The following is a 23,268-nucleotide window of genomic DNA, read 5'->3' on the forward strand; positions in this document are numbered from 1 at the left end:
CCCCTTTATGATGAAGGTTTTGGAAAAATTAGGAATCCATGGAACATTACTCAATACAATAAAGGCTGTATATGACAAACCTACAGCCAGCATTATACTTAATGGTGAAAAACTAAAGCCATTTCCTCTTAACTCAGGAACAAGACAAGGATGTCCACTCTCTCCACTTGTCTTCAATCTATTATTAGAATGCCTAGCTACAGCAATAAGACAAGATGCAGACATAAGGGGGATCCAAATAGAGAAAGAAGTAATAAAACTCTCCCTCTTTGCAGATGACATGATCTTGTATTTAAAGAATCCCATAGACTCCACTCCCAAATTACTCTAGCTGATTCAAAACTTTGGCAAAGTAGCAGGGTATAAAATTAACCCCCCAAAATCAATGGCATTTCTGTATGCCAACAATGAGAAAAGTATGGCTGAAATTAGGAAAGCAACTCCATTTGTAATAGCCCCACAAAAAATAAAATACCTAGGAATTAACTTAACCAAAGTAGTGAAGGACCTCTATGATGAAGACATTAAAATCTTGAAAAAGGAACTCAACACAGAACTTAGGAAAATGAACCGTTAGATATGTATTTTAATGTTTTTTTCTTTCATGCATGTGTTTCTAATGCATTTATAAGATTATTTCTTTGTTGCTTTGTATGTCCCTCCCCCACAGTATAACCCCTGCTTTCACTATATTTGATGTCAGTATAACTTGTGGAGGAGATGGGGAAAAACAAGTCGTTTAAGGATACAGGTGGACCTGTTGCAACAATGAGAAGTACAAGTTGTCATGTCCAAAAACAGCTTTACAACGTCGGTGGGGGTGGGGGTGGAGGGAGGAGAAGGATTGTGATTGGGGGGGAGAGGGGATGTTGAGAAGGGGTAAACAAAGTAGGAGGCTACCATGCTTGGTAAGAAATGTACGCATTATCTTGCCCATGTAATTGTAACCCCTCTAGACAGTAAGTATACAAATAAAATTAAATTAAATTAAAAAAAAAACAGAATATGGGGACCCTAGAACAGACTTAAGGCCCCCAAGGAAGGAGGGCTCTACACCTTCCGGGAAGAAGAGACACCCCTCCAAAGAGATATTCACAGCACCCATCTTTCCCAAGAAGCTCTGCTCTGCATCCTAGCAATATTGAAAGTGACTCATTCTGTCTACAACAACAGGTGAAATTTTTTTCCTTTTAATTCTGAGAGAGGTCAAAAGTGTTTAGGAACTCAGGATGCAAAGAACAAGATAGAGCACTCAGAACCTCGGCGATTTAAAACATTATTATTTTACAGTGACCAGGTTCTAAATGCTCTACACATTCCCAAACGAAAAGACAGGGCACTAAGGAGAGTTAGAGAGCATCGGTCTATCCTAGGCATCTTCTGTCTGCATCCTAGCAGGGCTTAAACCTCCTCACACTGTCCCCATTAACCAGTCCCAATTTTTTCCTTGCAATTCTGGGATTGCTGAGCATTGTTAGGGAGCTCAGGATCAAAACGACAAGTAGAGCCCTGAGAACTTGCGTACTTTAAAACAGAACTGTTTTTTGGCGCCTCAGTTGTGAATACCCTCCACCTTCCATAATGAAGAGACAAGCCTCCAAAGAGAAATAGACAGCATATTTCGATCTCTAGTAGCTCCTATGTGCATCCTGGCATGGTTCACAGTCCCTCTCATTATCACGAGCCATAGGCCAAAAGTTTTCTTTGAAATATTGGGAGAGCTGAGGAGGTTTTGGGAGCACAGGATGCAAATAACAAGAAAGAGCACTCACAACTTGGGGACTTTAAAAGAGCTGTTTTAAGGTCCCCAAGCTGTGAGTGCTCTACACCGTTCCCAAAGGAGAGAAAAGGCGATATATAGAAATAGACTGCATTTTTCTCCCTCAGGCAACTCTGGTCTGCATCCATCAGGGATTGTTGCCCCTCACACTGTCCACAGGGCCCAGTCCAAATTGTATGATCAAATTCTGGGAGAGCTGTCCTGTGTTAGCGAGTTCAGGATGCAAACGACAAGATAGAGCACTCAGAAATGGGTGATCTTAAAACAGTTTTAAGGTCCCAAAGTGAGGAAGCTCTACTCCTTCCCCAATGGAGAGACCAGCCTCCAAAGATATATGGACAGCAACAACCTTTCCCACTAAGCCCTAATCTACATCCTAGCAAGACTGAAAGTTCCATATACTGTCAACAATAACAGGTCCAATTATATTCCTTGCAATTCTGGGAGAGCTGAAAAGTGTTTGGAAGCACAGGATGCAAACGACAAGTGAGAGCAACACAGAAATTCGGAGCCCTAAAACAAAATTGTTTTTCAGGGCTCAGATTCTCAATGATCTACACCTTCCCCAAAGGAGAGACAAGCCTCTAAATAGAAATAGACCGCATTTTTCTAACCCAGGTTACTCCGGTCTGCATCCTAGCATGGCTGAAAGCCCCTTATACTGTCCATCCACAGAAACCAGTCCAATATTTTTCTTCCAATTCTGGGTAGCTGGCCAGTGTTAGCGAGTTCAACATGCAAACGAAAGTTTGAGTACAGCAGAGAAAGTCAGATGAGGTGATGTTAATGAAATGAACCCTGAGATATGTATTCAAATATTTTTTGTTTGCTTTCAAGTCATTGTTAATGACACATTAATAAGATCATTTCTTTTTTACCTTGTAAGTCCCTCCCCCATTGTATAACCACTGCTTTCACTGTATTTCATGTCTCTATATTTTGTGGAGGGGAAGGGGGAAAACAATTCGTTTCAATAGTGATACAGTTGGACCCATTGCAAAAATGCGACGTACAAGTCATTATGTCCAAAACGAACTTTACAACTTTGGTTTGTGAGTGATGGGGGGGTATGGGAGTGGGGAGGACTGTCGGGGGGGGGGGCAGGAGGAGGATGGGAAAAGATGGGAAGGGGTAACAAAGGAGGATGTTACAGTACGTTATAAAAAATGTACTCATTTCCTTGCACGTGTAATTGTAAACCCTCTGTACATGGTTCTCCCAAAAAATAAATGAACAAATAAATAAATAAATAAATTTAAAAACAAGAAAATTTAGAGCACTCAGAACTTGGGGACATTGAAACACTTTTAAGGCTCCCAAGCAATGAGGGTTTACTGCTTCCCCAAAGGATGGACAGGCTTCCATAGAGAAATGGCAGCACCAATCTTCCCAAGAAGTCCTGGTCTGCACCCTAGCAAGACAGAAAGTGTCTCACCATGTCTAAAATCACAGGTTCCGTTTTTTTCCTTACCATTGGGAAGGCAGAAAAGTTTTTGAGATCTCAGGATGTAAACGACAAGATAGTGCACTGAGACCTTCGGTGAGGTAAACAATATTGTATGGTGCCCAAGTTCTAAAGGCTCTACAATTCCTCAAAGGAGATACAAGCCACTAAAGAGAAATAAACAGCATGGTTCTATGAGAGGCAACAGCGGTCTGCACCCTAGCAGGGCTTGAAGCCCCTTACACTGTCCACAGTAACAAGCCCGAATTTTTTCCTTGCAATTCAGGGTGGGCTGACCAATGTTAGGATGCTCAGGATGTAAACGACAAGATAGAGCACTGAGAATGTGGGGACCTTAAAACAAAATTGTTTTATGGCGCCAAGGTTCTGAATGCTCTATACCTTCGAAAAAGAAAAGACCAGCACCCGAAGAGAAATAGACAACATCCTTCGGTTTCTAGCAGCCGCAGTGTGCATCCTGGCATGGTTCAAAGACCCTCGTGGTGTCACCTTCCGCAGGTCAATTTTTTATCCTTGCAATTTTGGGAGAGCTGTGGAGGGTTGGGGAGCACAGCAAATAACAAGAGAGTTCTCAGAATTTGGGGATCATAAATAAAATTGTTTAAGTTCTCCAAGTTCTGAGTATTCTCAATTTTTCCTAAAAGCGAGACAAGCCACTTAGGAGGAATAGAAAGCATTGTTCTGTCCCAGGAAACTGTGCTCCGAATCTTAGCAGGGCTTAATGACCCTTGCACTATCCACAGTAAACAGTCCAAGCTTTGATCTTCCAATTCTGTGAGAAGTGACCAGTGTTAGGGAGCCCAGGTACAAAAGATAAGATAGAGTACTCAGAATATGGAGACCCGAGAACAGTCTTAAGTCCCCCAGGGCAGGAGGGATCTACACATTCCACAAGGAAGAGACACCCCTCCAACGAGAAATTCACAGCACCCATCTTTCCCAAGAAGCTCTGCTCTACATTCTAGCAATATTGAAAGGGCCTCATTCTGTCTACAATAACAGGTGAAATTTTTGTTCCTTTTAATTCTGAGAGAGGTCAAATGTATTTAGGAACTCAGGATGCAAAGAACAAGATAGAGCACTCAGAACCTCGGCGATTTAAAACATTATTCTTTTACGGGGACCAGGTTCTAAATGCTCTACACATTCCCCAAAGGAAAGACAGCACACTATGGGGAGTTAGACAGCATCAGTCTATCCCAGGCATCTTCCGTCTGCATCCTAGCAGGGCTTAAACCTCCTCACACTGTCCCCATTAACCAGTCCCAATTTTTCCCTTGCAATTCTGGGATTGCTGAGCATTGTTAGGGAGCTAAGGATGAAAACGACAAGTAGAGCCCTGAGAACTTGGGTACTTTAAAACAGAACTGTTTTTTGGTGCCTCAGTTGTGAATACTCTCCACCTTCCATAATGAAGAGACAAGCCACCAAAGAGAAATAGACAGCATATTTCGATCTCTAGTAGCATATTTCGGTCTCTAGTCGCTCCTATGTGCATCCTGGCATGTTTCACAGCCCCTCTCATTATCACCAGCCATAGGTAAAAAGTTTTCTTTGAAATATTGGGAGAGCTGAGGAGGTTTTGGGAGCACAGGATGCAAATAACAAGAAAGAGCACTCACAACTTGGGGACTTTAAAAGAGTTGTTTTAGGGTCCCCAAGCTGTGAGTGCTCTACACCGTTCCCAAAGGAGAGAAAAGACGCTAAATAGAAATAGACTGCATTTTTGTTGCCCAGGCAACTCTGGTCTGCATCCAACACGGCTTAATGCCCCTCACACTGTCCAGAGAGCCCAGTCCAATTTGTTTCATCCAATTCTGGGAGAGCTGACCTGTGTTAGCGAGCTCAGGATGCAAACGACAAGATAGAGCACTCAGAAATTGGTGACCTTAAAACAGTTTTAAGGGCCCAAAGTGAGAAGGTTCTACTCCTTCCCCAAGGGAGAAACAAGCCACCAAAGATATATGGACAGCACCGAATTTTCCCACTAAGCCCTAATCTACATCCTAGCAAGACTGAAAGTTCCATATACTGTCAACAATAACAGGTCCATTTATATTCCTTGCAATTCTGGGAGAGCTGAAAAGTGTTCGGAAGCAAGGATGCAAACGAAAAGATAAAGCAACACAGAAATTCGGGGCCTTAAAACAAAATTGTTTTTCAGGGCTCAAATTCTCAATGATCTACACCATCCCCAAAGGTGAGACAAGCCTCTAAATAGAAAAAGACCGCATCTTTCTAACCCAGGTTACTCTGGTCTGCATCCTTGCATGGCTGAAAGCAACTTATACTGTCCATCCACAGTAACCAGTCCAATTTTTTTCTTCCAATTCTGGGAGAGCTGACCAGTGTTAGCGAGTTCAGCATGCAAAGGAAAGTTTGAGTAAAGCAGAGAAAGTCAGTTAAGGACATGTTAATGAAATGAACTCTATGATATGTATTGAAACGTTTTTAAATTTCCTTTCAAGTGATTGTTAATGACACATTCATAAGATCATATCTTTTTTACTTTGTAAGTCCCTCCCCCATTGCATAACCACTGATTTCACTGTATTTTATGTTGGTATAATTTGTGGAGGGGAAGGGGAAAAACAATTCGTTTAAATAGTGATACAGGTGGACCCATTGCAAAAATGAGATGTGCAAGTTTTTATGTCGAAAACGAACTTTACAACTTTGGTTTGTGAGTGGTTGGGTGTATGGGAGCGGGGAGGTCTGTTGGGAGTGGCAGGAGGAGGATGGGAACAGATGGGAAGGGGAAACAAAGGAGGACGTTACAATACTTTATAAAAAATGTACTCATTGTCTTGCACATGTAATTGTAACTGCTCTGTACATTTTTTCACACTAAAAATAAATGCACAAATGAAAATAAATAAATAAATTTAAAAACAAGAAAAGTTGGAGCACTCAGAACTTGGGGACCTTGAAACAGTTTGAACCCTCCCAAGCAATGAGGGCTTACACCTTCCCCAAAGGAGGGACACGCCTCCATAGAGAAATTGACAGCACCAATCTTTCCAAGAAGCTCTGGTCTGTATCCTAGAAAGACAGAAAGTGTCTCATCTTGTCTACAATCACAGGTTCCTTTTTTTTCCTTTCCACTGGGAGTGCTGAAAACTTTTTGAGATCTCAGGATGTAAACGACAAGATAGAGCATTCAGACCTTCGGTGAGGTAAACAATATTGTATGGTGCCCAAGCTCTGAAGGCTCTACAATTCCTCAAAGGAGATACAAGCCACTAAAGAGAAATAGACAGAATGGTTCTATCACAGGCAACAGCGCTCTGTATCCTAGCAGGGCTTGAATCCCCTTACACTTTCCACAGGAACAAGTCCAAATTTTTCCCTTGCAATTCAGTGTGGGCTGACCAGTGCTAGGATGCTCAGGATGAAAAGGACAAGATAGAGCACTGAGAATGTGGGGAACTTAAAACAAAATTGTTTTATTGCGCCAAGGTTCTGAATGCTGTATACCTTAGAAAAATAAAAGACTAGTCCCCGAAGAGAAATAGACAACATAGTTCGGTTTCTAGCAGCCCCTGTGCACATCCTGGCATGGTTCAAAGCCCCTCTTGGTGTCACCATCCGCAGGTCAATGTTTTTTCCTTGCAATTTTGGGAGAGCTGTGGAGCGTTTGGGAGCACAGGATGCAAACATCAAGAGAGAGTTCTCACAATTTGGGGACCATAAAAAAAATTGTTTTAAGGTCTCCAAGTTGTGAGTGCTCTCAACTTTTCCCAAATGGGAGACAAGACACTTAAGAGAAATAGAAAGCATTGTTCTGTCCGAGGCAACTGTGCTCTGAATCTTAGCAAGGTTTAATGACCCTTGCACTATCCACAGTAAACAGTCCAAACTGTGTTCTTCCAATTCTCGGAGAAGTGACCAGTGTTAGGGAGCCCAGGTACAAACGAGAAGATAGAGTACTCAGAATATGGGGACCGTAAAAGTCTTAAGGCCTCCAAGGAAGGAGGGCTCTACATCTTCCCCAAGGAAGAGACACCCCTCCAAAGAGAAATCAACAGCACCCATCTTTCCCAAGAAGCTCTGCTCTGCATGCTAGCAATATTGAAAGGGCCTCATTCTGTCTACAATAACAGGTGAAATTTTTTTTCCTTTTAATTCTGAGAGAGGTCAAAATTGTTTAGGAACTCAGGATGCGAAGAACAAGATAGAGCACTCAGAACCTCGACGATTTAAAACATAATTGTTTTACGTGACCAGGTTTTAAATGCTCTGCACATTCCCCAAAGGAAAGACAGGGCACTAAGGAGAGTTAGACACCATCGGTCCATCCCAGGCATCTTCGGTCTGCATCCTAGCAGGGCCTAAACCTCATCACAATGTCCCCATTAACCTGTGCAAATTTTTTACTTTCAATTCTGGGATTGCTGAGCAGTGTTAGGGAGCTCAGGATGAAAACGGCAAGATGGAGCCCTGAGCACTTGGGTACCTTAAAACAGAACTGTTTTTTGGCGCCTCAGTTGTGAATACTCTCCACCTTCCGTAATGAAGAGACAAGCTACCAAAGACATACAGACAGCATCTTTCGGTCTCTAATAGCTCCTATGTGCATCCTGGCATGGTTCACAGCCCCTCTCGGTATCACCAGCCATAGGTCAAAAGTTTTCTTTGAACTGTTGGGAGAGCTGAGGAGGTTTTTGGAGCACAGGATGCAAATAACAAAAAAGAGGACTCACAACTTGGGGTCCCGAGGTTGTGAGTGCTCAACACCGTTCCCAAAGGAGAGAAAAGCCGCTAAATAGAAATAGACTGCATTTTTCTCGCCCAGGCAACTCTGGTCTGCATCCATCAGGGCTTAATGCCACTCACACTGTCCACAGAGCCCAGTCCAATTTGGTTCATCCAATTCTGGGAGACCTAACCTGTGTTAGCGAGCTCAGGATGCAAACGACAAGATAGAGCACTCAGAAATTGGTGATCTTAAAACAGTTTTAAGGTCCCAAAGTGAGGAGGCTCTACTCCTTCGCCAAAGGAGAGACAAGCCTCCAAAGATATATGGAAAGCACCGACCTTTTCCACTAAGCCCTAATCTCCATCCTAGCAAGACTGAAAGTTCCATATACTGTCAACAATAACAGGTCCAATTATATTCCTTGCAATTCTGGGAGAGCTGAAATGTGTTTGGAAGCACAGGATGCAAAGGACAAGATAGAGCAACACAGAAATTCGGCGCCTTAAAACAAAATTGTTTTTCAGGGCTCAAATTCTCAATGATCTACACCTTCCCCAAAGGAGAGACAAGCCTCTAAATAGAAATAGACAGCATCTTTCTAACCCTGGTTACTCCAGTTTGCATCCTAGCGTGGCTGAAAGCCCCTTATACTGTCCATCCACAGAAACCAATCCAATTTTTTTCTTCCAGTTCTGGGAAAGCTCACCAGTGTTAGCGAGTTCAGCATGCAAACAAAAGTTTAAGTAAAGCAGAGAAAGTCAGATGAGGTGATGTTAATGAAATGAACCATAAGATAAGTATTCAAATGTTTTTTTATTTGCTTTCAAGCGATTGTTCATTACAGGTTCATAAGATCATTTCTTTTTCACATTGTAAGTCCCTCCCCCATTGTATAATCTCTGATTTCACTCTTTTTCATGTCGCTAAAATTTTTGGAGGGGAAGGGGAAAAATAATTCGTTTAAATAGGGATACAGATGGACCCACTGCAAAAATACGATGTACAAGTCCCTATGTTCAAAATGAACTTTACAACTTTGGTTTGTGGGAGGAGGGGTATGGAAGCAGAGACGACTGTGGTTGATGGCAGGAGGAGATTGGGAAAAGATGGGAAGGGGAAACAAAGGAGGACGTTAGATTACTTTATAAAAAATATACTCATTATCTTCCACATGTAATTGGAACCCCACTGTACATTGTTTTCACAAAAAAATGAACAAATAAATAAATAAATAAATTTAAAAACAAGAAAAGATGGAGCACTCAGAACTTGGGGACTTTGAAACAGTTTGAAGGTCCCCAAGCAATGAGGGTTTACTCCTTCCCCAAAGGAGGGACACGCCTCCATAGAGAAATTGACAGCACCAATCTTCCCAAGAAGCTCTGGTCTGCATCCTAGCAAGACAGAAAGTGACTCATCCTGTCTACAATCAGAGGTTCCGTATTTTTCCTTACCACTTGGAGGGCTGAAAAGTTTTTGAGATCTCAGAATGTAAACGACAAGATAGAGCACTCAGATCTTCTGCGAGGTAAACAATATTGTATGGTGCCAAAATTGTGAAGACTGTACAATTCCTCAAAGGAGATACAAGCTACTAAAGAGAAATAGACAGCATGCTTCTATCACAGGCAACAGCGGTCTGCATCCTAGCAGGGCTTGAAGCCCCTTACACTGTCCACAGTAACAAGTCCGAATTTATTCCTTGCAATTCATGGTGGACTGACCAGTGTTAGGATGCTCAGGACGATAACGACAAAATAGAGCACTGAGAATGTGGGGAATTTAAAACAAAATTGTTTTATGGCCCCAAGGTTCTGAATGCTCTGAACCTTCGAAAAAGAAAAGACCAGACCCGAAGAGCAATAGACAACTTCGTTCCGTTTCTAGCAGCCCCTGTATGCATCAAGGCATGCTTCAAAGACCCTCTTGGTGTCACCATCCACAGGCCAATCTTTTTTCCTTGCAATTTTGGGAGAACCGTGGAGCGTTAGGGAGCACAGGATGCCAACAACAAGAGAGAGTTCTCAGAATTTGGGAATCATAAAGAGAATTGTTTTAAGGTCTCCAAGTTCTGAGTGCTCTCAACTTTTCCCAAAAGCGAGACAAGCCACATAGGAGAAATAGAAAGCATTGTTCTGTCCCAGGCAACTGTGCTCTGAATCTTAGCAAGGCTTAATGACCCTGGCACTGTCCACAGTAAACAGTCCAAACTTTGTTCTTCCAATTCTGGGAGAAGTGACCAGTGTTAGGGAGCCCAGAAACGATAAGATAGAGTCCTCAGAATATTGGGACCTTAGAACAGTCTTAAGGCCCCTAAGGAAGGAGGGCTCTACACTTTCCCCAAGGAAGAGACACCACTCCAAAGAGAAATTCACAGCGCCCATCTTTCCCAAGAAGCTCTGCTCTGCATCCTAGCAATATTGAAAGTGCCTCATTCTGTCTACGATTACAGGTGAAATTTTTTCCCCTTTTAATTCTGAGAGAGGTCAAAATTGTTTAGGAACTCAGGATTCAAAAACAAGAGAGAGCACTCAGAACCTCGGCGATTTAAAACATTTTTTGTTTAAGATGACCAGGCTCTAAATGCTCTACACATTCCCCAAAGGAAAGACAGGGCACTAAGGAGAGTTAGACAGCACCGGTCTATCCCAGGCATCTTCGGTCTGCATCCTAGCAGGGCTTAAACCTCCTCACACAGTCCTCATTAACCAGTGCCAATTTTTTCCTTGCAATTCTGGGATTGCTGAGCAGTGTTAGGGAGCTCAGGATGAAAATGACAAGATAGAGCCCTAGGAACTTGGGTACCTTAAAACAGAACTGTTTTTTGGCGCCTCCGTTGTGAATACTCTCCCCCTTCCATAATGAAGAAACAAGTCACCAAAGAGAAAGAGTAAGCATATTTCAGTCTCCAGGAGCTCCTATGTGCATCCTGGCATGGTTCACAGACCCTCTCGGTATCACCAGCAATAAGTCAAAATTTTCTTTGAAATATTGGGAGAGCTGAGGAGGTTTTGGTATCACAGGATGCAAATAACAAGAAAGTGGACTCACAATTGTTTTAAGGTCCCCAAGTTGTGAGTGCTCTATACCTTCCTCAAAAGAGAGAAAAGCCGCTAAATAGAAATGTACTGAATTTTTCTCGCCCAGGGAACACTGGTCTGCATCCATCAGGGCTTAATGCCCCTCACACTGTCCACAGAGCCCAGTCCAATTTGGTTCATCCAATTCTGGGAGAGCTGGCCTGTGTTAATGATCTCAGGATGCAAACGATAAGATAGAGCACTTACAAATTTTTTACCTTAAAATAGTTTTAAGGTCCCAAAGTGAGGAGGCTCTACTCCTTCGCCAATGGAGGGACAAGCCTCCAAAGATATATGGACAGCACCGACCTTTCCCACTAAGCACTAATCTACATCCTAGTAAAATTGAAAGTTCCATATACTGTCAACAATAACAGGTCCAATTATATTCCTTGCAATTCTGGGAGAGCTGAAATGTGTTTGGAAGCACAGGATGCAAAGGACAAGATAGAGCAACACTGAAATTCGGCGCCTTAAAACAAAATTGTTTTTCAGGGCTCAAATTCTCCATGATCTACACCTTCCCCAAAGGAGAGACAAGCCTCTAAATAGACACAGACAGCATCTTTCTAACCCTGGTTACTCCGGTCTGCATCCTAGCATGGCTGAAAGCTCCTTATACTGTCCATCCACAGTAACCAATCCAATTTTTTTCTTCCAATTCTGGGAGAGCTAACCAATGTTAGCGAGTTTAAGATGCAAACGAAGTTTGAGTAAAGCAGAGAAAGTCAGATAAGGTGATGTTAATGAAATTAAACCTAGGATATGTATTCAAATGTTTTTTTTTATTTCCTATGAAGTGATTGTTTGTGCAACATTCATAAGATCATTTCTTCTTTACTTTATAAGTCCCTCCCCCATTGTATAACCACTGCTTTCACTGTATTTCATATTGGTATAATTTGTGGATGGGAAGGGGAAAACCAATTGGTTTAAATAGGGACACAGTTGGACCCATTGCAAAAATGCGATGTACAAGTCGTTATGTCCAAAATGAAGTTTACAACTTTGGTTTGTGAGTGATGGGGGGTATGGCAGCGGGGAGGACTGTGAGGGAGGACATGAGGAGGATGGGAAAAGATGGGAAGAGGAAACAAAGGAGGACGTTGCAATACTTTATAAAAAATGTACTCATTATCTTGCACATGTAATTATAACCCCTCTGTACATTATTTTCTCACAAAAAATAAAAATAAATAAATAAATAAATAAATTTAAAAACAAGAAAAGATGGAGCACTCCGAACTTGATGACCTTGAAACAGTTTGAAGCCCCGAAGCAATGAGGGTTTACTCCTTCCCCAAAGGAGGCACATGCCTCCATAGAGAAATTGACAGCACCAATCTTCCCAAGAAGCTCTGGTCTGCATCCTAGCAAGACAGAAAGTGTCTCATCCTGTCTACAATCACAGGTTCCGTTTTTTTCCTTACCACTGGGAGGGCTGAAAAATTTTTGAGATCTCAGGATGTAAACCACAAGATAGAGCACTCAGATCTTCGTTGAGGTAAACAATAGTGTATTGTGCCCAAGTTCTGAAGACTCTACAAATTCTCAAAGGAGACACAAGCCACTATAAAAAATAGACAGCAAGGTTCTATCACAGGCAACAGCGGTCTGAATCCTAGGAGGGCTTGAAGCACCTTATACTGTCCACCATCACAAGTCCGAATTTTTCCCTTGCAATGCAGGTTGGGCTGACCAGTGTTAGCAAGCTCAGGATGAAAACGACAAGATAGAGCACTGAGAATGTGGGGAACTTAAAACAAAAATGTTTTATGGCACCAAGGTTCTGAATGCTGTATACTTTCGAAAATGAAAAGACCAGCCCCCGAAGAGAAATAGACAACATCGTTCGGTTTCTAGCATCCCCTGTGTGCATCATGGCATGGTTCAAAGCCCCTCTTGGTGTCACCATCCGCAGGTCAATCATTTTTCCTTGCAATTTTGGGAGAGCTGTGGAGCGTTTGGGTGCACAGGATGCAAAGAACAAGAGAGAGTTCTCAGAATTTGGGGACCATAAAAAAATTGTTTTAAGGTCTCCAAGTTCTGAGTGCTCTCAATTTTTCCCAAAAGCGAGACAAGCCACTTAGGAGAAACAGAAAGTATTGTTCTGTCCCCGGCAAATGTGCTCTGATTCCTCGCAGGGCTTAATGACCCTTGCACTATCCACAGTAAACAGTCCAAACTTTGTTCTTCCAATTCTGGGAGATGTGACCAGTGTTACGGAGCCCAGGTACAAACGAAAAGATAGAATACTCAGATTATGGGGACCCTAGAACAAACTTAAGGCCCCCAGGGAAGGACGGCTCTACACTTTCCCCAAGGAAGGACACCACTCCAACGAGAAATTCACAGCACCCATCTTTTCCAAGAAGCTCTGCTCTGCATCCTAGCAATATTGAAACTGCCTCATTCTGTCTACAATAACAGGTGAATGTTTTTTTCCTTTTAATTCTGAGAGAGGTCAAAATGTTTAAGAACTCAGGATGCAAAGAACAAGATAGAGCACTAAGAACGCTGGCGATTTAAATCATTATTATTATTTTTTTTTTACTGTGACCAGGTTATAAATGCTCTACACATTCCCCAAGGAAAAGACAGGGCACTAAGGAGAGTTAGACAGCACGTGTCTATCCCAGGCATCTCCGGTCTGCATCATAGCAGGGATTAAACCTCCTCACACTGTCCCCATAAACCAGTCCCAATTTTTCCCTTGCAATTCTGGAATTGCTGAGCAGTGTTAGAGAGCTCAGGATGAAAACGACAAGATAGAGCACTCAGAAATTCGAGACCTTAAAGAGATTTCAGCTTCCAAAGTGAGGAGGCTCTACTCCTTCCCAAATGGATTGACATGCCTCCTAAAATATATGGACAGCACCGACCTTTCCTACTAAGCCCTAATCTACATCCTAGCAAGACTGAAAGGCCCATACTTTGTCAACAATAACAGGTCCAATTATATTCCTTGCAATGCTGGGAGAGCTGAAAACTGTTTGGAAGCACAGGATGCAAAAGACATGATAGAGCAACACAGAAATTCGGCGCCTTAAAACAAAATTGTTTTTCAGGGCTCAAATTCTCAATGATCTACACCTTCCCCAAAGGAGAGACAAGCCTCTAAATAGAAATAGACCCCATCTTTCTAACCCAGGTTACTCCGGTCTGCATCCTAGCATGGCTGAAAGCTCCTTAAACTGTCCTTCCACAGTAACGAGTCCAATTTTTTTCTTCCAGTTCTGGGAGAGCTGACCACTGTTAGCGAGTTCAGCATGCAAACGAAAGTTTGAGTAAAGCAGAGAAAGTCAGATAAGGTGATGTTAATGAAATGAACCCTAAGATATGTATTCAAAGGTTTTTTATTTCCTATGAAGCGATTGTTTATGACACATTCATAGGATCATTTATTTTTTACTTTGTAAGTCCCTCCCCCATTGTATAACCACTGCTTTCACTGTATTCTATATCGGTATAATTTGTGGAGGGGAAGGGGAAAACCAATTCGTTTAAATAGGGATACAGTTGGACCCATTGAAAAAATGGAATATAAAAGTAGTTATGTCCAAAATGAAGCTTACAACTTTGGTTTGTGAGTGATGTGGGGTATGGCAGCGGGGAGGACTGTGAGGGAGGGCCGGAGGAGGATGGGAAAAGATGGGAAGGGGAAACAAAGGAGGACGTTGGAATACTTTATAAAAAATGTACTCATTATCTTGCACATGTAATTGTAACCCCTCTGTACATCATTTTCACACAAAAAATAAAAAAAACAAATAAATAAATAAATTTACAAACAAGAAAATATGGAGCACTCAGAATTGGGGACCTTGAAACAGTTTGAAGGCCCCCAAGCAATGAGGGTTTACTCCTTCCCCAAAGGAGGGACACGCCTCCATAGAGAAATTGACAGCACCAATCTTCCCAAGAAGCTCTGGTAAGCATCCTAGCAAGACAGAAAGTTTCTTATCCTGACTACAATCACAGGTTCCATTTTTTTCCTTACCACTGGGAAGGCTGAAAAGTTTTTGAGATCTCAGTATGTAAAGGAAAAGATAGAGCACTCAGATCTTTGGTGAGGTAAACAATATTGTACGGTGCCCAAGTTCTGAAGGCTATACAATTCCTCAAAGGAGATACAAGCCACTAAAGAGAAATAGACAGCGAGGTTCTATCACAGGCAACAGCGGTCTGCATCCTAGCAGGGCTTGAAGCCCCTTACACTGTCCACAGTAACAAGTCTGAATTTTTTCCTTGCAATTCAGGGTGGGCTGAATTGGGTGGTCTTAGGATAACAGGAAAAAACGACAGGATAGAGCACTGAGAATGTGGAGAACTTAAAACATAATTGTTTTATGGCACCAAGGTCCTGAATGTTCGATACCTTCGAAAAAGAAAAGACCAGCCCCCGATGAGAAATAGACAACATCTTTCGTTTTCTAGCAGCCCTTGTGTGCATCCTGGCATGGTTAAAAGCCCCTCTTGGTGTCACCATCCGCAGGTCAATATTTTTTCCTTGCAATTTTGAGACAGCTGTGGAGGGTTTGGGAGCACAGGATGCAAACAACAAGAGATAGTTCTCAGAATTTGGGCACCATAAAGAAAATTGATTTAAGGTCTCCAAGTTCTGAGTGCTCTCAACTTTCCCCAAAAGCGAGACAAGCCACTTAGGAGAAATAGAAAGCATTGTTCTGTCCCAGGCAACTGTGCTCTGAATCTTAGCAGGGCTTCATGACACTTGCACTATCCACAGTAAACAGTCCAAACTGTGTTCCTCCAATTCTCGGAGAAGTGACCAGTGTTAGGACGCCCAGGTACAAACGATAAGATAGAGTACTCAGAATATGGGGACCCTAGAACAGTCTTAAGGCCCCCTAGGAAGGAGGGCTTTAACCTTCCCCAAGGAAGAGACAACCCTCCAATGAGAAATTGACAGCACCCATCTATCCAAAGAAGCTCTGCTCTGCATCCTAGCAATATTGAAAGGGTCTCATTCTGTCTACAATAACAGGTGAAATTTTTTTCCTTTTAATTCTGAGAGAGGTCAAAGTGTTTAGGAACTCAGGATGCAAAGAATAAGATAGAGCACTCAGAACCTTGGCGATTTAAAACATTATTGTTTTACAGTGACCAGGTTCTAAATGCTCTACACATTCCCCAAGGGAAAGACAGGGCACTAAGGAGAGTTAGACAGCATCGGTCTGTCCCAGGCATCTTCCGTCTGCATCCTAGCAGGGCTTAAACCTCCTCACACTGTCCCCATTAACAAGTCCCAATTTTTTCCTTGCAATTCTGGGATTGCTGAGCAGTGTTAGGGACCTAAGGATGAAAACGACAACATAGAGCCCTGACAACATGGGTACCTTAAAACAGAAGTTTTTTGGCACCTCAGTTCTGAATACTCTCCACCTCCCATAAAGAAGAGACAAGTCACCAAAGAGAAATAGACAGCATATTTCGGTCTCTAGTAGCTCCTATATGCATCCTGGCATGGTTCACAGCCCCTCTCGGTATCACCAGCCATAGGTCAAAAGTTTACTATGAAATATTGGGAGAGCTGAGGAGGATTTGTAGCACAGGATGCAAATAACAAGAAAGAGCACTCACAACTTGGGGACCCTAAAAGAACCGATTTACGGTCCCCAAGTTGTAAGTGCTCTACACCTACCCCAAAGGATAGAAAAGCCGCTAAATAGAAATAGACTGCATTTTTCTCCCCTAGGCAACTCTGGTCTGCATTCATCAGGGCTTAATGCCCCTCACACTGTCCACAGAGCCCAGTCCAATTAGTTTCATCCAATTCTTTGAGAGTTGACCTGTGTTAGCCAGCTCTGGAATCAAACCACAAGATAGAGCACTCAGAAATTGGTTACCTTAAAACAGTTTTAAGGTCCCAAAGTGAGGAGTCTCTACTCCTTCCCCAATGGAGAGACAAGCCTCCAAAGATATATCGACAGCACCGAACTTTTCCACTAAGCACTAATCTACATCCTAGCAAGACTGAAAGTTCCATATACTGTCAACCATAACAGGTCCAATTATATTCCTTGCAATTCTGGGAGAGCTGAAAAGTGTTTGAAAGCACAGGATGCAAAGGAAAAAATAGAGCAACACAGAAATTCCGCTCCTTAAAACAAATTTGTTTTTCAGGGCTCAAATTCTCAATGATCTACACCATCCCCAAAGGAGAGACAAGCCTCTAAATAGAAATAGACCCCATCTTTCTAACCCAGGTTACTCCGGTCTGCATCCTAGCATGGCTGAAAGTCCCTCATATTGTCCATCCACAGTAACTAGTCCAATTTTTTTCTTCCAATTCTGGGGGAGCTGACCAGTGTTAGCGAGTTCAGCATGCAAACGAAAGTTTGAGTAAAGCAGAGAAAGTCAGATAAGGTAATGTTAATGAAATGAACCCTAAGCTATTTATTCAAATGTTTTTAATTTGCTTTCAAGCGATTGTTTATGACACATTCATAAGATCATTTCTTTTTTATTTTGTAAGTCCTTGTGAATTGTATAACCACTGCCTTCACTGTTTTTCTTGTCTATATAATTACTGGAGGGCAAGCGGAAAACAATTCGTTTAAATAGGGATACAGGTGGACCCATTGCGAAAATGGGATATACAAGGCGTAATGTCCAAAACGAACATTACAACTTTGGTTTGTGAGTGGTGGGAGGTATGGGAGTGGGGAGGACTGTGTGGGACGGCAGGAAGAACATGGGAAAAGGTGGGAAGTTAAACAAAGGAGGACGTTACAACACTTTATAAAGAATGTACTCATTATATTGCACATGTAATTGTAACACCTCTGTACATAGTTTTCACAAAAAATAAATGAACAAATAAATAAATAAATAAATTTAAAAACAAGAAAAGATGAACACTGAGAACTTGGGGACCCTGAAACAGTTTTAAGGCCCCCAAGCAATGAGGGTTTACTCCTTCGCCAAAGGAGGCACATGCCTCCATAGAGAAATTGACAGCACCAAACTTCCCAAGAAGCTCTGGTCTGCATCCTAGCAAGACAGAAAGTGTCTCATCCTGTCTACAATCACAGGTTCCGTTTTTTCCCTTACCACTGGGAGGGCTGAAATATTTTTGAGATCTAAGGATGTAAACGACACGATAGAAAACTCAGACCTTCGGTGAGGTTAACAATATTGTATGGTGCTCAAGTTCTGAAGGCTCTACAATTCCTCAAAGGAGATACAAGCCACTCAAGAGAAATAGAGAGCATGGTTCTACCACAGTCAACAGCGGTATGCATCATAGCAGGGCTTGAAGCCGCTTACAGTGTCCACAGTAACAAGTCCGAATTTTTTCCTTGCAATTCAGGGTGGGCTGACTAGTGTTAGGATGCTCAGGATGAAAACGACAAAGGAGAGCACTGAGAATGTGGGGAACTTAAAACAAAATTGTTTTATGGCCCCAAGGTTCTGAATGCTCTGAACCTTCGAAACAGAAAAGACCAGCCCCAGAAGAGAAATAGACAACATCGTTCGGTTTCTAGCAGCCCTGTGTGCATCTTGGCATAGTTCAAAGCCACACTTGGAGTCACCATCCGCAGGTCAATCTTTTTTCCTTGCAATTTTGTGAGAGCTGTGGAGGGTTTTGGAGCACAGAATGCAAACATCAAGAGAGAGTTCTCAGAATTTGGGGACCATAAAGAAAATTATTTTAAGGTCTCCAAGTTCTGAGTGCTCTCAACTTTTCGCAAAAGCGAGACAAGCCACTTAGGAGAAATAGAAAGCATTGCTCTGCCCCGGGCAACTGTGCTCTGAATCTTAGCAGGGCTTAATGACCCTTGCACTATCCACAGTAAACAGTCCAAACTTTGTTCTTCCAATTCTGGGAAAACTGACCAGTGTTAGGGAACCCAGGTACAAACGATAAGATAGAGTACACAGAACATGGGGACCCTACAACAGTCTCCTTACAACTGGGAAAGCTGAAATGTTTTTGAGATCTCTGGATGTAAACGACAAGAGAGAGCACTCAGACCTTTGGAAAGGTAAACAATATTGTATGGTGCCCAAGTTCTGAAGCCTCTACAATTCCTCAAAGCAGATACAAGCCAGGAGAGAGAAATAGACCTCATGGTTCTATCACAGGCAACAGGGGTCTGCATCTGAGCAGGATTTAAAGCCCCTTACACTGTGCACAGTAACAAGTCCGAATTATTTCCTTGCAATACAGGATGGGATGACAAGTGTTAGGATGCTCAGGATGTAAATGACAAGATAAAGAACTGAAAATGTGGGGAACTTAAAACAAAATTGTTTTATGGCGCCAAGGTTCTGAATGCTCTATACCTTCGAAAAAGCAAAGATCAGCCCTGGAAGACAAATAGACAACATCGTTCGGTTTCTAGCAGCCTCTATGTGCATCCTGGCATGGTTCATAGCCCTCTTGGTGTCACCATCCGCAGGTCAATCTTTTTCCTTGCAATTTTGGGAGAGCTGTGGAGGGTTTGGGAGCACAGGATGCAAACAACAAGAGAGAGTTCTTAGAATTTTTGGACCATAAAGAACATTATTTGAAGGTCTCCAAGTTCGGAGTGCTCTCAACTTTTCCCAAAAGCGAGACAAGCCACTTAGGAGAAATACAAAGCATTGCTCTGTCCCAGGCAACTCTGCTCTGAAACTTAGCAGGGCTTAATGACCCTTGCACTATCCACAGCAAACAGTCCAAATTTTGTTCTTCTAATTCTGGGAGAAGTGACCACTGTTAGGGAGCCCAGGCACAAACGATAAGATAGACTACTCAGAATATGGGGACCCTAGAACCGTCTTAAGGTCCCCAAGGAAGGAGGGATCTACACCTTCCCCAAGGAAGAGACACCCCTCCAAAGAGAAATCCACAGCTGCCATCTTTCCCAAGAAGCTCTGCTCTGCATGCTAGCAATATTGAAAGTGCCTCATTCTGTCTACAATAACAGGTGAAATTTTTTTCCTTTCACTTCTGAGAGAGGTCAAAAATATTTAGGAACTCAGGATGCAAAGAACAAGATAGAGCACTCTGAACCTCGGCAATTTAAAACATTATTATTTTACGGAGACCAAGTTCTAAATGCCCTACACATTCCCCAAAGGAAAGACAGGGCACTAAGGAGAGTTAGACAGCATCGGTCTATCCCAGGCATCTTCGGTCTGCATCCTAGCAGTGCTTAAAACTTCTCACACTGTACACATTAACCAGTCACAATTTTTTCCTTACAATTCTGGGATTGCTGCGCTGTGTTACGGAGCTCAGGATGAAAACGACAAGATAGAGCCCTGAGAACTTGGGTACCTTAAAACAAATCTGTTTTTTTTTTTGGCTCCTCAGTTGTGAATACTCTCCACCTTCCATAATGAAGAGACAAGCCACCAAAGAGAAATAGACAACATATTTCGATCTCTAGTAGCATACTTCGGTCTCTAGTAGCTCCTATGTGCATCCTGGCGAGGGTCACAGCCCATCTCGGTATCGCCAGCCATAGGTCTAAAGTTTTCTTGGAAATATTGGGAAAGCTGAGGAGGTTTTGGGACCACAGCATGCAAATAACAAGAAAGAGCATTCACAACTTGGGGACCTGAAAAAAATTGTTTTAATGTCCCGAAGATGTGAGTGCTCTACATATTCCCCAAAGGAGAAAAAAGCCACAAAATAGGATTAGACTGCCTTTTTCTCCCTCAGGCAAATCTGGTCTGCATCCATCAGGGCAGAATAACCCTCCCACTGTCCACAGAGCCCAGTCCAATTTGTTTCATCCAATTCCTGGAGAGCTGACCTGTGTTAGCGAGCTCAGGGTGCAAACAGTAAGATAGAGCACTCAGAAATTGGTGACCTTAAAACAGTTTTAAGGTCTCAAAGTGAGGAGGCTCTACTCCTTCCCCAATGGAGAGACAGGCCTGCAAATATCTATGGACAGCAACGACCTTTCCCACTAAGCCCTAATATACATCCTAGGATGAGTGAAAGTTCCATATACTGTCATCAATAGCAGGACCAATTATATTCCTTGCAATTCTGGGAGAGCTGAAAAGTGTTTGGAAGCACAGGATGCAAACGGCAAGATAGAGCAACACAGAAATTCGGCGCCTGAAAAAAAAATTGTTTTTCAGGGCTCAAATTCTCAATGATCTACACCTTCCACAAAGGAGAGACAAGCCTCTAAATTGAAATAGACCATATCTTTCTAAGCCAAGTTATTTTGGTCTGCATCCTAGCATGGCTGAAAGCCCCTTATACTGTCCATCCACAGTAACCAGTCCAATTTTTTTCTTCCAATTCTGGGAGAGCTGACCAGTGTTAGCGAGTTCAGCATGCAAACCAAAGTCTGAGTGAAGCAGAGAAAGTCAGATAAGTTGATGTTAATGAAATGAACCCTGAGATGTGTGTTCAAATGTATTTTATTTGCTTTCAAGCGATTGTTTATGACACATTCATAAGATCCTTTCTTTTTTACTTTGTAAGTCCCTTCCCCGTTGTATAACGACTGCTTTCACTGTATTTCATGTCGGTATAATTTGTGGATGGGAAGGGGAAGAACAATTCGTTTAAATAAGGATACAGGTGGACCCACTGGAAAAATGTGATGTACAAGTCGTTATGTCGAAAACGAACTTTACAACTTTGGTTTGTGAGTGGTTGGGGGTATGGGAGCGAGGAGGACTGTGGGCGAGGGCAGGAGGAGGATGGGAAATGATGGAAAGGTTAAACAAAAGAGGATGTTACAATACATGCTAAAAAATGGACTCATTATCTTGCACACGTAATTGTAACACCTCTGTATATTGTTTTCACAAAAATAATAAATGAACAAATAAATAAATTGAAAAACAAGAAAAAATGTAGCACTGAGAACTTGGGGACGTTGAAACAGATGGAAGGCCTCCAAGCAATGAGGGTTTACTCCTTCCCCAAAGGAGGGACACGCCTCCATAGAGAAATTGACAACACCAATCTTCCCATGAAGCTGTGGTTTGCATCCTAGCAAGAGAGAAAGTGTCTCATCCTGTCTACAATCACGGATTCCGTTTTTTCCTTACCACTGGGAGGGCTGAAAATTTTTTGAGATCTCAGGGTGTAAACGACAAGATAGAGCACTCAGACCACCGTTGAGGTAAAATATATTGTATGGTCCCCAAGTTCTGAAGGCTCTACCATTCCTCAAAGGAGATACAATCCACTAAAGAGAAATAGACAGCATGGTTCTATCACAGGCAACAGCGGTCTGCATACTACCTGGGCTTGAAGCCCCTTACACTGTCCACAGTAACAAGTCCGAATTTTCTCCTTGCAATTCAGGGTGGGCTGACCAGTGTTAGGATGCTCGGGATGAAAACGACAAGATAGAGCACTGAGAATGTGGGGAACTTAAAACAAAATTGTTTTCTGGCAGCAAGGTTCTGAATTCCCTACACCTTCGAAAAAGAAAAGACCAGCACCCAAAGAGAAATAGACAACATCGTTCGGTTTCTAGCAGCCCCTGTGTGCATTCTGGCATGGTTCAAAGGCCCTCTTAGTGTCACCATCCGCAGGTCAATCTTTTTTCCTTGCAATTTTGGGAAAGCTGTGGAAGGTTTGGGAGCACAGGATGCAAACAACAAGAAAGAGTTCTCAGAATCTGTGGACCATAAAGTAAATTATTTGAAGGTCTCCATGTTCTGAGTGTTCTCAACTTTTCCCAAAAGCGAGTCAAGCCACTTAGTAGAAATAGAAACCATTGCTCTGTCTCAGGCAACAGTGCTCTGACACTTAGCAGGGCTTAATGACCCTTGCACTATCCACAGTAAACAGTCCAAACTTTGTTCTTCCAATTCTGAGTGAAATGACCAGTGTTAGGGAGCCCAGGTACAAACGATAAGATACAGTACTGAGAATATGGGGTCCCTAGAACAGTCTTAAGGCCGACAAGAAAGGAGGGCTATACACCTTCCCCATGGAAGAGACACCCCTCCAAAGAGAAATTCACAGCACCCATCTTTCCCAAGAAGCTCTGCTCTGAATCCTAGCAATATTGAAAGTGCCTCATTCTGTCTACAATAACAGGTGAAACTTTTTTTCCTTTTAATTCTGAGAGAGGTCCAAAATGTTTAGGAACTCAGGAGGCAAAGAACAAGATAGAGCACTCAGAATCTCGGCGATTTAAAACATTATTGTTTTACAGTGACCAGGTTCTAAAGGCTCTACACATTCCCCAAGGGAAAGACAGGGCACTAAGGAGAGTTAGACAGCATCGGTCTGTCCCAGGCATCTTCC

The sequence above is a fragment of the Dipodomys spectabilis genome, unplaced genomic scaffold, assembly GCF_019054845.1.
Source record: "Dipodomys spectabilis isolate Male_0828 unplaced genomic scaffold, ASM1905484v1 ptg000166l, whole genome shotgun sequence".
Lineage (NCBI taxonomy): Eukaryota > Metazoa > Chordata > Mammalia > Rodentia > Heteromyidae > Dipodomys > Dipodomys spectabilis.